Source organism: Nicotiana tabacum, chromosome 3 (assembly GCF_000715075.1).
Source record: "Nicotiana tabacum cultivar K326 chromosome 3, ASM71507v2, whole genome shotgun sequence".
Classification (NCBI taxonomy): Eukaryota; Viridiplantae; Streptophyta; class Magnoliopsida; order Solanales; family Solanaceae; genus Nicotiana; species Nicotiana tabacum.
In genome coordinates, this window is record NC_134082.1 from 112,245,716 (window position 1) to 112,258,912 (window position 13,197).

Sequence of the window (13,197 nt, forward strand, 5' to 3'; positions counted from 1 at the left end):
TGGTTCGTACCTAGTTCCTTGAGAATGTTTGTCATCATCAAAACATGATATAGTGTAACTTAGAGCAATTTTCCCCTTTTTGATGATGACAAACCCAAAATTAATATTCCCCTTTAGAATCAGATTCCTCACATGTTTCCCTGCGGATCAGACCTATAATCAACATATTATCAGCAACATTTCCCCTGCGAAGCAGAGTTATCTTTCATGCACAACACAATATATAAATTTGATTTTGTTCCTCCCCCATGTTGACACCTATGTAACTTCCCCCTTTTGGAATTATTGAAAAACATAACAGAAGAAGCATAACCAAAAAGAAGTTCAGCAACATTAACTCATGCCACTTGGGCAACACAACATAAACAATAACAGGAACAACAAGTGAATGTCATTGCACAAAATAGAGTGGTTGCCCATAGTAGAGTAATTATAATAAAAACACAGTAGTTTCAATAATACATAATACGACAATTTAAAAAACTAAAGTATCAATGTCATCAAATATAGGAATCAAAAGAAGATAAGAATTCATGGAATTTGGAAAGAGTGAAAGACATGGATCACTGGGCAGGAGAAAAAGTAATGGGCTCAGACCTTGATGAGCTTGTCCATTCCGTTGATCAATGATCATTTGCTCTCTCAGTTCCTCCACCTGTTTCCTCAATCTTTCATTCTCACCCTTCAACTTAGCATTTTATTCTTCCAAGGGTCCACGAGGACCTGGTTCTCAACCTATCTGAGTAGGCTGAACCATCAATCAGATCACTAAGAATCTCCCCAAGCTTCTTCTCATCAAGAACAAACTTAGTCCCAGACACATATAGCATCAGAGTATCACATAAAGCATAAAAAAGTTTACTTCTTCTTCATAAACGTTGGTACTTAGAGGAACAAAGAGGTGATTCTATTTTTGGAACTCAACAATGTCAAGAGGTTCCTCCATTTTTTAGCAATATCAGAGTCAACACTCTGCCTAACAACATCTTTTGAGACTTCAGAGTCTTCTACCTCCCCAAAACTGATGACTCAACCTTTTACTTCTGTGAGGAACCAGGTTCCTCACTTACACTACCCTTTCTATCCCTGAGCAGCCATGTCTCCCTTTTTTTCTTCTCAATTTGTTTACCCTTGTCATCTGTTGCATCTTTCTCAGTCAACTTTCTTTTCTCAATTTTTTTTTCACTTCATTCTCTCTTCCATAATCACATCAGCAGGTTACACCACTTCATCATCAATCAACCTACTTTTGATCAATCCTTTTTACTGGATCAGAAGTTCATTTAAACACAGAACTCAAAAAGAAAAAGATCATCATTAACATTGACTTCTTGAGAAGGACTTGAGGGATCAGGTCCCTCATTCAGTTCTCACATTTACCAATTTCTTCATCCTTCAAGACTTCCACAAATCCAGCAACAATTTCAGCCTCACGCTCTAGAATATTAGAGCTACCATGTTCGCTTTCAGTTAAACTTCCATCAAAATCTACCAAAGACTTCTTGGGGTTTTGATTCAAATGAAGTTAGGATTTTGGAAAGTGACAGAGTTGGGTTCACTTCTGGCATATTTGGAAAGAAGGATTCTTTTGAGACAAGGTTGATTTTGGTTTTGAAGAAAAGAATCAGTTTTGGTTGGGTGTAAGATAGCGAAGTGGTTTTTTTGGGCTACGGGTCAGTTTAGAAGAAGTTTAACATTTTGGACTTCAAAAATCAGGAGAGAGGCAGGAGAAAGGCCAAAATAAATTAATGACATGACACTTCAGCAGCTTAAAAAGACATATAAGTATTGGAGAGACTACTAACCTGAGTCGCAAAAACCAGGTTCCTTGACAGTTTTTGAAAATCTAAGCAAAAACTTCTAGAAGTGCAATGTCACTCTTACTTGTTTTCTCCTGAAACTACCACATGTGTATACCTGTAACAAATATAGCTTTGAGTTAGATGTTGCCGAAAAATACTTTTTAGCATTGTACCTTTCCTTCTTAGCATAGCCAATCATCGAGGGATCAGGTTCCTCTGTTCCTTTTGGATATTCTACTGTATCTTCTACATCGCTCTGCTTGACTTGACACATCAAATCAGTCTTTCCATTTGAAATATCTATAGCTTCACCAGGGGCATTTGTGAATTCTCCATCTTCATCTTCTTTGTTATGTGATCTTTTGCCACTATTGTTGAGAACAAAGCATTTTGCATCCAAAGGCTCTCGGATAAGTCAACTTGAGTTTTCTCCCATTGAGCAGTTCATAGAGAGACTCTCTAAAAGGGACCTGATCATGCACTTATTAATCGAGTAGTAGGAAGTGTTGACTGCTTCAGCCCATGAACTAGGTCCTCTATAACCAACTTGTTCAGCAAATAAAAACTCACATGCCCCAGTCATCTACGCCATAACTCAGCATCATCATCAATGACACTTAGGCATGTTAGATCACCACCATTAAGTGAATCAAGGTCTGCAACATAGATGTTCTTGAACTTTTTGGCTATCAACACCACTTCACCAGTTTTGAGATTGGTGACAATGCAATATTTGGACAAGAACTTCACTTCATTTTTCCTTATCACAGATTTGAGACACACTCAACAAGCTATAGTTCAAGCCATTCACATGGGACACATTTTCAATCTGCATGGGAGAGTGTTTTGCCAATTTTTCCAAAACCAAGAATATAGCCCTTCTTGCCATTTCGAAAAAAACATACTCCCACCTTGGAAGGCCTAGAGTGAGAGGAAATCATCCATTCTTCCATCCATATGCTTAGAGCAGCCGCTATCCATGTATCAGTTTTTGACTGCTACCTCTCACTCCACCCTGCATATGAAATCACTGATTAAACTTAGGAACCCAAGCCAGCTTGGGTCCCTAACAAAGATAGAATGGGCGGATCAAACTTCTTTTTGCCCATGCAGGCAACATATATTTTCCTCTCAAAGGACTAGGTTCCTCAATGGTATGCTTCTTTTCAACAAAAACTTTATTTTTCTGTAGAGACTGAATTTTAACTTTACAAGAGTCCTCGTAATAACCAGTTTGACCACAGTGAGTGTAATAACCCGGCTGGTCGTTTTGAGAAATTAAGCTCCATTTGGAGGCGTAAAGTTTGGAACAGCTTCATAATATAAGTATCGACTTGTGTGCATGGTTGAATTCAGTTAATGGATGATTCAGAGTCAAATTAAAAGAAGGAATCTAGTTTTGGAAGTCAAATGGTGAGAATTTGACCGGAGTTGGACTTTTGAGTAAACGGCCCCGGAATGGGTTTTGGGTGATCTCAACATCTTCGTATGGTGATTTTGGACTTAGGCGTGCATCCGGATTCGGATTTGGAGGTCCGTAGGGTAATTGAGGCGTTTCGGCAAAAGTTGGAAAGTGGAGAAGTTTGACCCATAGTTGACTTTTATGATATCGGGGTAGGAATGTGATTTCGAGTGTTGTAATAGCTCCGTTATGTCATTTTGGACTTGTCTACAAAATTTAGCGTCATTCCGGGTTAATTTGATAGGTTTCGGCACAAGTTTTCGAAGTTGGAAGATTTGGAAGTTCATAGTTCGATTCATGGTGTGATTCGTCGTTTCGGCGTTTGTTTGATATGATTTGAGACCTCGAACGAGTCCGTGTTAGGTTATATGACTTGTTTGTGTGTTTAGACGGGGTCCCGAGGGACTCGGTGTGTTTCGGATGTGTTTTGGATCATTTTGAGCTACTTTGGATGCTGATTATCTGATATCTGGTGTTGTTCTTTGCGTTTGCGAGGAGCCTCTCGCGTTCGCGAAGAAGAATTTGGCTTCTGGAAATTTGTTCTTCGCGTTCGCGAAGAGACTCTCGCGTTCGCGAAGAAGGAAATCTCGGTTGCAGAGGTCTTACTTCGTAGGCTCATATCTCACAATCTATAAAGAATTTGGAGATGATCAAAAAATGAAAGTTGTATTTCTTTGTGTCTATTTTTCAGAAATGTAAATTAACTGGCATTTAGATTTGTGTACAAAACGTTATGGTAGTTACACTACAGGCTGTCCGGGGAAAGTTCGAAAATATTTGCTGCATAGGGTTGACTTTGGAAGCTTATATCTCGCAATATATAACGACTCAGGAAATCATCAACTTATGAAACGATAGCTCTTGGTGCCTAGTTTTCAGAACATCAAACCATTTATCATTTGAAGTTTTGTGCAAAATATTATGGCCATTATACTAAAGGCTGTCTGGAATGAGTTTGGAAATCGCTGACGAGGAATTTACTCATCGCGAATGCGAGAGAAGGGTCGCGAACGCGAGGAACAACCCCTTGGCAGGCAGAATATATTCCCAAATCGAGGGTTAGACAATTTTATTCATATCTTGACTTATGGAGCTCGGTTTTGAGCGATTCTTTGAGGGGTTTTCATACAAATCGATTGAGTAAGTGTTCTTCATCTAGAATCTAATATATTCCTTGATTTTATATTCATTTTCATCATTTAATTTGCATTTTGGGTTGGGAAAAATGCTGGTTTTTGATGAAAATTCCTAAAATGAAAAATCATGATTTGAGGGACCAAATGGTATCGGAATTTGATAAATTTTATATGGTTGAACTCGTATCGGAATGGGTATTTGATTTTTGTAAAATTTGTTAGGTTCCGAAGTGCGGGCCCGGGGACGGGGGGGGGGGGGGGTCGACTTTGGACCGATTTTTGGATTTTGTAAAGATTGAGAGTTTATGATCCGGAATAGTTTCTTATGTGTTTTATTTGTGCTTTGAAGTTAATTTGGTTAGATTTGAGCTGTCCGGAGGTCTTTTCACCCGAAAAGTGCATTTTAGATTATAAGTTTGTCGTCTTTGAGGTAAGTATCTTGTCTAACCTTGTGTGGGGGACTTTCCCTTAAGATTTGAGTCTGATGTGTTGATTGTAGTTCATATACGCGAGGTGACGAGTGCGTGCTCGGACTTATTTGTAGAAATATTAACCTTTTAGGGTTCTTAGGTCCTTATATTCACTGTGTATGAATGTGTACTTGATATGCTTGAGTTTTCCACTTACTAGTTTCACCTCTACATGCTCTAATTGGAATTAATTGCTTATGATTCATTCTTATTGCCTATTGACTCTTATTTTGCTTAACTGAAGATTTTTACCTCTTCTATTATCATGCTATCTTTCATAATTGCTCGTCTTTATTGGAAATCATTATTATCTCTCCTGTAATTGTTTAGTTTTAATTGAGGTTATGATTATCTTCCCACTGCTCATCCTTAATTGAAATTGTTGTATATTCTTCGTAAGTTGCCCAACCTTAAAAGAAGTTTAGTATCCTATATTTAGTTGACATTTCCTTATTTGGAATTATTTGATTCGTGTTAGATTCCTTGTTGTTGAATTACATATTGTGGGATCGTTGCTGTGAGCACGTGATTTTTGCCTTACGAAAACTACTCCAAAATAAATCAAAAAAATAAAATAAATTTCTTTTACTGTGTAATTTTTGAATTTGCGTGGTGTTAAATACTTGTGTTATGTCCGTAAGTGTTTACTTTGTCATAATAAAATGAAAAAATAAAATAAAATACATATTGCATGCATATAGGATTTAATTATGCATTTAAAAGATAATTTAAATAAAATCACAAAAAATATGCAATAGTTCTATTTTAAATATTCCACTGTGTGATTGATGTCTTGTCTATGTGTTAAATAATTGTTATAGAGTAATTAATATATTTTTGAAGTTAAAATTGTTTTATAATTAAAATTAGAAATTTAAATTAGAAAAAATGAAAAAAAAATGTATATATATACAAAATCGGACCTGGATTAAAATCCAGGCCCAAATGAATTAATTCCCCCCACAGCCCAATCCAGATGACCATGTCCGGTCCAATTCAGCTACGCCAAACGACGTCGTTTGGTGATCATTCATCAAGGGCCGTTAGATTAGATCAATTTAACGGCTGAGATACACTACCCTTACCCGTAACCCGTAACCCGACCCTTTGACCCAATCCAGGCCGACCCTGAACTTAGACCAAACGACGACGTTTGGTTAAGTGGATTGATCTCAACCGTGCATCTTAATTGATCCAACGGATGAGATCAATCCACCCCACCCCTATATAAAGACCAAACCCCTACCCCGGCCCCTAACCAAACACCCCCCCTCTCACTGTTCATCATCGTTCCCAAACTCACCACTAACCCTAGCCGCCCTAGGATCCCACCGCCTGAAACCCGGCGGCATCAACACCGCCGGTCACCAAAATAACACCCTAGAATCCCCTGAACATCCTCTACACAGATCTAACATTGGTTTCCTTCGAATCAGGCCCCAACTCTTCGAATCTTAAATCGAAGGTTGGCCTGAAAACCTTATCTTCTCCGATGACCTCCAAAATAACACCACAGTTTCTCCTAAATTCCCTCACCAAGGATCTGTTAGTTGCATGGTTCGAATCATACTGGAACTACTCGAATCTTCATTTGAAGATTCGAGTACAACCTGACCTTATCCCAACCTACTTCAAACTCACACCAGTTACCCCCCTGACCTCCCTCGTGCCTAGAACATCTTTGGTTTCCCTCGAATCTAACCAGAAATGAGTAAATCCCAAATCGAACTTTCAAGAACCCTAAAAATACCAGACTTTTGGATTCTGTCCAGATTGAATAAAGATTGAGGTTTAATCAACCTTAGTCGAAGTATTTTCAGTGGAAAATACTTCGACTAAGGTCTGTTTGATTTCAAACAAAGTCCAAATCCAAGTCGAGTTGAGTTCAGTTGAATTTAAAGGTTCAGAGGTAATTTCTGTTTCTTATGTGCATTCTATGTGTATTCTATGTTCGTTTCATTAGTTTGTTTAATTTTTCATAATTTTCTAGTCAAATTTTGTTATACTGTCCCCTACCCGTCAACTTGATTCTAAATGTGAATTGTTTCTGTTGATTGTGATTATGTACAATGTGTGTAATCGACTCGATTAAGTTCGTCGATTAGTTGTATTATGAATCTTGCTTTTGGAAATGTTGACTGAGATAGCCTGTTTTGAATAGATTATTTTGTTATAACCAGTTAATTAGTTATTGTTAAGCAGTTAGTTCTTGTTTAACAAACCAGTAAATTCAAATGAATGCTGTATATGTGTTGATTTCTGAGCATTGAGTTTCAGGGCATTGTCAGTATATTGACAATGCTCCTGTATTTGTTTATTTTTTGGTTCAGTTTTGAATCTCAGTCGAAATGATCCTGCATATTCTGTGTAATGTTAGTGGGTATTATTCAGGTTCAGTATTCAATTGAGAATCATCTATCTTAATTCAACTCTTGTGCATAAATGTGATGTACTGTCTTTAATACTAGGATTGGTTATAACTGTTAAAGCAGACTTTAAAATCTGTTTTGCAACATATTCTGATTTTAGTTTAAGGGCTGTAATTACAGAAGGATTTCAGGTTTATTTTAGAATGAAACAGTAGGGTAATGTGATAGTGTGCTTTCAATAATATGATAGTGGCTATAATTTAAGTAATAATGGGGAACAAGGGATAATGGGGCTGCTGAAAAACAGGATAAATAGCACTTAGTTTTAAATTATTCAAAAGTAGTTTTAATGGAAAAACTTTCTGATTTTAAAGGAGAAAAGGGTCCATCCAGCACTAAACTGTATAGGACCAGCCCTGTATAAATACAGGGAGCTGGACAGACTGAAAGGGAGAGTTTTTTTTAGAAAGGGAGTCCTTCAGAAGAAAAATAGGAAGAGAAAAATCTGATTTGAAAGGAAAAAGAAATCAGATTTTAACAAGGAGACTTTAGGCAGATTTGAGATTGAAGAAATCTGATTTAGGAGAAAAAAAAATCTGAAAAAACAGAAGATTTTAAGAAAGAAAAAGAAAGGAGAAAAAGAGAGTGTGAAATTGAGGAGGAAAAATCAGATTTTAAGATCAGATTGTAAAAAGAAGGAAAAATCAGATTTAGATCAGATTTTAAGAAAGGAAAGAAGAGAAGAAAATAGAAACAGAAAAAATCAGAAATAGGAATCCGAAACAGGAAGAAACTGAAAATCTGAAAAATGTTATCTTTCTAGAATCTGTCCGTTGTTTGTTTTTTGGTGGATATTATTCAGTCAGAAAATCTGAAATCTTTCCTTCAAGTTTCTGTCACTATTCATCTAGGTTAACGGGTCTTGTTCAGACTTGCTGTGTTATTGGTATATTCTGCTGGTTTTGTTACTGCTGCAACTGCTGAAAATTTACTTCTTCTACCTTCATTCCAGGTACTTATTTCTTAAATTCTATGTTGGAAAGAGATTCAGCATAACAAATCAATGAAGCTTGAATTGTAGTTCTATTTTTCCATTTATCTAAGTTTGTTATTATAAATTTCAGTTTTCGTTTCATGTTGTTTCATATAGAAGTATGCTTGAATGTTAATTATCAGTTGATCATTCTTTTGAAATTCATATAAGTGTTGTAATAATATTACCTATTCCAGAATTTCATTAAGGTACAGTTATGGTTGAATTGTTAAGATAGGGAATTTGGCATGAAGTTGGCTATTAAATAAGTCTTACGACATTGTTAGATAGGTATAAAGTATTCTGGAAATATCAAGAAAATGAGTGGTTAGTGTATTTCGATTATTTGGTTGTGGATTAAGGCTAGATGATGATTGGTTGTATTTTATTCATATATGGCGTAGTAATGATTATGGTTAACATCAATAGTTGGAAGTTGCATTAGTATCCTCCGCTATGTTTGCAAACGTCAAAATAGGGCGAATAATATTGTATGCAATATTACTTTATTAAGTCAATTAGGTAGATTTGTTCTCTTTCTTAAAATAACAAATGGCCTAGGAATTGTTATAATGTGAAAGTTAGTAACAAGGGTTCTCATAAATTGAGAATCCAATCGGTTTGATTATATATATCTTACATTTATTCATAAGCATAATTAATTAAAATAATTTCGCCTATTAGATTAAAAACGAGTATATGAGAATAAGTTGAGATGTATAATCATAAATTGTCACACTTTATATCAATGGTAATTAGAAATAGAATTTGCACCTAGTAAATAATGAAAATTCTTGGAAAATATTTCCTTCCTTTATGAATCATTCATTTTCAGTTTCATATGCAATTTATTCTTTGGCATATATATATATATATATATGTCATATTTGTTAAAAAAAATAGTATTAATCATATTTTTATTCTGTTCTTTGAATTTGAATAGTTGGAATGAATATAATTTATACTCGGAAATTATAATCAACGGGCAACCTTTAATAGATTGCGAATTCTTTTCAAAGAATTTATAGGCCTCTAAAATGGGAGTTTCTCATGATTTTCACATAAAAAATATATGAATATAATAAACAATTTGTGAAAAATCCCTAAACCATTACAAATATTTTGCGCAACTAGGGATGCGTTCGCGTACCCTGATTATATTTTTAAAAGCAAATTCGGATTATGCGTACGCGCAATTTCGAGCGAATATTTAAGAAAAGGATTTTTCCAAAGGCGTTAAATCAATTTCATAAAAAAACCGAGATGTGCGGTTCACTATTAAAAAAAAACAAATTTTCTTGATTCGACACAATTTCGAAAAAATGATTGTTTAATAAATATATTATCAAAAGTTATCGTGTACACGTACGCGTGACACAATTCCGCATTTTTAAATTTATAACACGAATATACGTACGCGTAATTCGATTCAAAGAAAGGTTCTTAATCACAATAAGTATAAGCGGTAGTAAAATTACGTAATAAAAGTATATTTAATAAAAATCAAGATAATTAAGCCAATAATAAAAACAGTTAAGCGACCGTGCTAGAGCCACGGAATTCGGAAATGCCTAACACCTTCTTCCGGATTTACAGAATTCCTTACTCAGGATTTCTGGTTCGCAGAATAATAAACAGAGTCATATTCTCCTCGATTCAGGGATTAAAATTGGTGACTTGGGACGCCTTAAAATTCTCAGGTGGCGACTCTTAAATAATTAAATAAATCCCGTTTCGACTGTCCTTCAATTGGAGAAAACTCCCCCACGCGCCCACGCGGACGCGGTAAAAAGGAGGTGCGACAGCTCTGGCGACTCTGCTGGGGACAACTTCCTATTGTAACCCAGAACCATTGGTTCAGGGTTTAAAGAATTTGAGCTTAAAATATCTGTGTTAATTGGCTTTATTTACTATATGATTTTCAACTGTTTATATGCTAATATGCTAAATGTTGTTTTTTACCGCTTTAATATTATTTGAATTGTGAATATATACAACTGCTACGAAACCCCCTTCTTTCTGAGTCTTCTGAATTTATGGTGTACACGTGCGCGTGACCCACCTTTATGTTAAAGTCATACCAAATAAGACGGAGTTGGGACAAGTAACTAGGCCGGGCAGACTTTCGTGCTCCCGGTACGTTGCCCCCGCTTCGGCTCAAACTGTCCGTTTGGGTAAGCCAGGTTTAGAACAATCAACCTAAGGTTTTACACTTAGAATAACTCAACCATGTACCGGATCCCTAGTAGGATTGTCTATTTGCATCATACACATTTGGCCTTGGAGACTCAACACAGGGGTTGGGTCTGTCTAGGACAGGTGAACCCGAAATAAAAAGACCATCATGATGCATCCTACTTGCTATTTGTGCATTCATTAGCCTCGAACATGCTTGTTGACCAGCTTAAATGAAATCATGGTGAGAAGAGAGGAATAAAATGGGTTGTTGTTTTTTTTTTAAAAAAAAAAAATCAAAAAAAAGAAAAATAGTTTTAAATCTTGAAATAAAGGTATTTAATAAATAAAAAAAAATTCGAAAATGATTTTTTTTTAGTATAAATTTTCAAAATGAATTTTGACTTTATTAAAATTAAATTTCAGATACAAAATGAGCACCACACAAAGCCCCTCGTCCACGAGTACAGAAGAATTTCTATTTCAACTTCAAATGTGGTGGTATGATTTAGGCGAAGACGGTCAAAAATGGGTCGTCAAGCATTTGGGAAATCTCACGGACATTATGAAAGTCAAACCTCATGATGATCTGATTGCGGCACTAGTAACTTTTTGGGACCCTGTTCACAATGTCTTTCGTTTCTCTGACTTCGAGCTTACTCCTACATTAGAGGAGATAGCTGGATATGCTGGTTTTGACGGAAGTTTAAGAAATCAAAGCTTGATATTCACAAAGGCTCTTTCGGTACATCGATTCTTCGGTCTTCTGAACATCAGCAGTCAAATCAGGAAAAACAATGTCATCAATGGATGTTGTTCCTTCAACTTTTTGTATTCAAGTTTCGGAAAGTCATATGGATTCGAAATTCATGAGAAATGCCTTACCAATAAGCAAAACAAAGACACTTGGCAGATTCACCGTCGCTTTGCTTTCATGGTGGCTTTTCTAGGAGTCATGGTCTTTCCAAACAAAGAGCGAACAATTGATATTCGCACCGCAAAAATTGTGCAAATCCTCACCACCAAAGAAAATCACACCTTTGTCCCCATCATTCTATCAGACATTTATCGAGCTTTGACTTTATGTAAATCAGGAGCAAAGGTCTTCGAAGGATGCAAAATTTTGTTGCAAAAAATTGAATGGATAGAAGCATGGGTATCTCATCTAAAGGCTTTAACGGCAAATCAAATTGAATGGACTCTGGGATGGCTCCCGATGAGGGAAGTAATACACATGTCAGCCTCAAATAGTTATCTACTACTATTGGGATTGAGAAGCATTCAGCCGTATGCACCACTGAGAGTCCTAAGGCAATTAGGGAGATATCAAATAGTTCCTGATGATGAAGATTTGAGTGTGCAAGTAATCGAATTACACCCAGAAGCCACTATTCCCGAGGCTCTACTTCAGCAGATGTGGAATGGATGCCGATACTTGAAAAGTGATACTCAAGTCCCAGACGCTACAAAGGGTGAGATAAATCCTGGATATGCAAGGTGGTTTGAAAAACGGTCTCGCGTGGATGATGTACCAGAGCCTGAGCTAAGAAGGCCAACAAAAAGACCCCATGTTCAAAACTTCAATGATAAAATCCAAGAACGGTTGATCTGGGGAGAAAAGGAAAAAGGGTACAAAGCAACTATCCATGCCCTAAAAGAAAATCTAAGACGCCTCAGTTTGGAGAAAGATTTGCAAGCACAAGAAGCCGAAGGCGAGAAAAAGAGTCTAGCTTGTGAGAATGAAAGTCTTCATGCTCGATTCCAAAAAATGAAAAGAGTTTCTGAAACGCCAAAGAGGAGCTGGAAGGATAAAAAAACCATCGCCAATCTCTTTGAAAGAATGCAAGATTTTGATTCCATTCTTGCGGAAAATGAAAGGGCGTTGAGCAAAGCAAAAGAAAGGATCCAACAATTAAACGAAGAAGCCAGATCTAACAAGGAACGCCAAGATAGGCAATCCGAAAAAGACAAGGCACAATTCAAGAAGGAAAAAGACTATTGGATGCGATCAGAAGACCAGCTTCGTGCACAACTAGAAGAGGCAAGAAGATGCAACGGAGAACATCAACAAGCAGACCTCGACAGGGAAAGATCGCAAGCAAGATTAGAGCAGGCCAGACTCCGAACTCTGTTAGAATCAGCTCTAGATCGTGAAAACCGTGTCAGAGATATAGCCACCACTCGTCAGCAGCAATTGCAAGACCAAGACCAACGTCTCCAAGGTTTCAGGGCACAAATCCATGACTTGGCAGTCTTCACATCTCAAAGTTATGTAAACTGCCAAGGAATGGATTATGAAAGGTTTACAGAGAATGTGCCCACTTTTGCTCGTCATCTAGCAATGGAGTTGGAAAGGATGTATCGTACGCTGGGAGGCCATCCAGGTCAAGCCCCACATTGAGCAGATAATCCAATATTTGACAACAAAAGTGGAAAGTGGGGCATGTTGTGAGGTGTTAAGAATTGTATCTTTTCTTTTGATTTAAGTGTGTGTGTTTCAAGCCATTTTCTTAAAGTTTTCAAATGTAATTCCATCTTTGTGTAATGAATAAAAGTGATTGCCTTTAGTCCGAACTATGCAAGGTCTGATTCATGTAAGACATGATACGTAGGCAATCTCTAAAGATTCGACCACCACGATAAAAGATATATAAAAGTGAATGACAATTTTCAATTTCAAGAAAGCTGGGACGACACAAGCAGCCGAGCAAATGCATAATAGAAAGTGATTATTTGTCTAAGAGCATTGC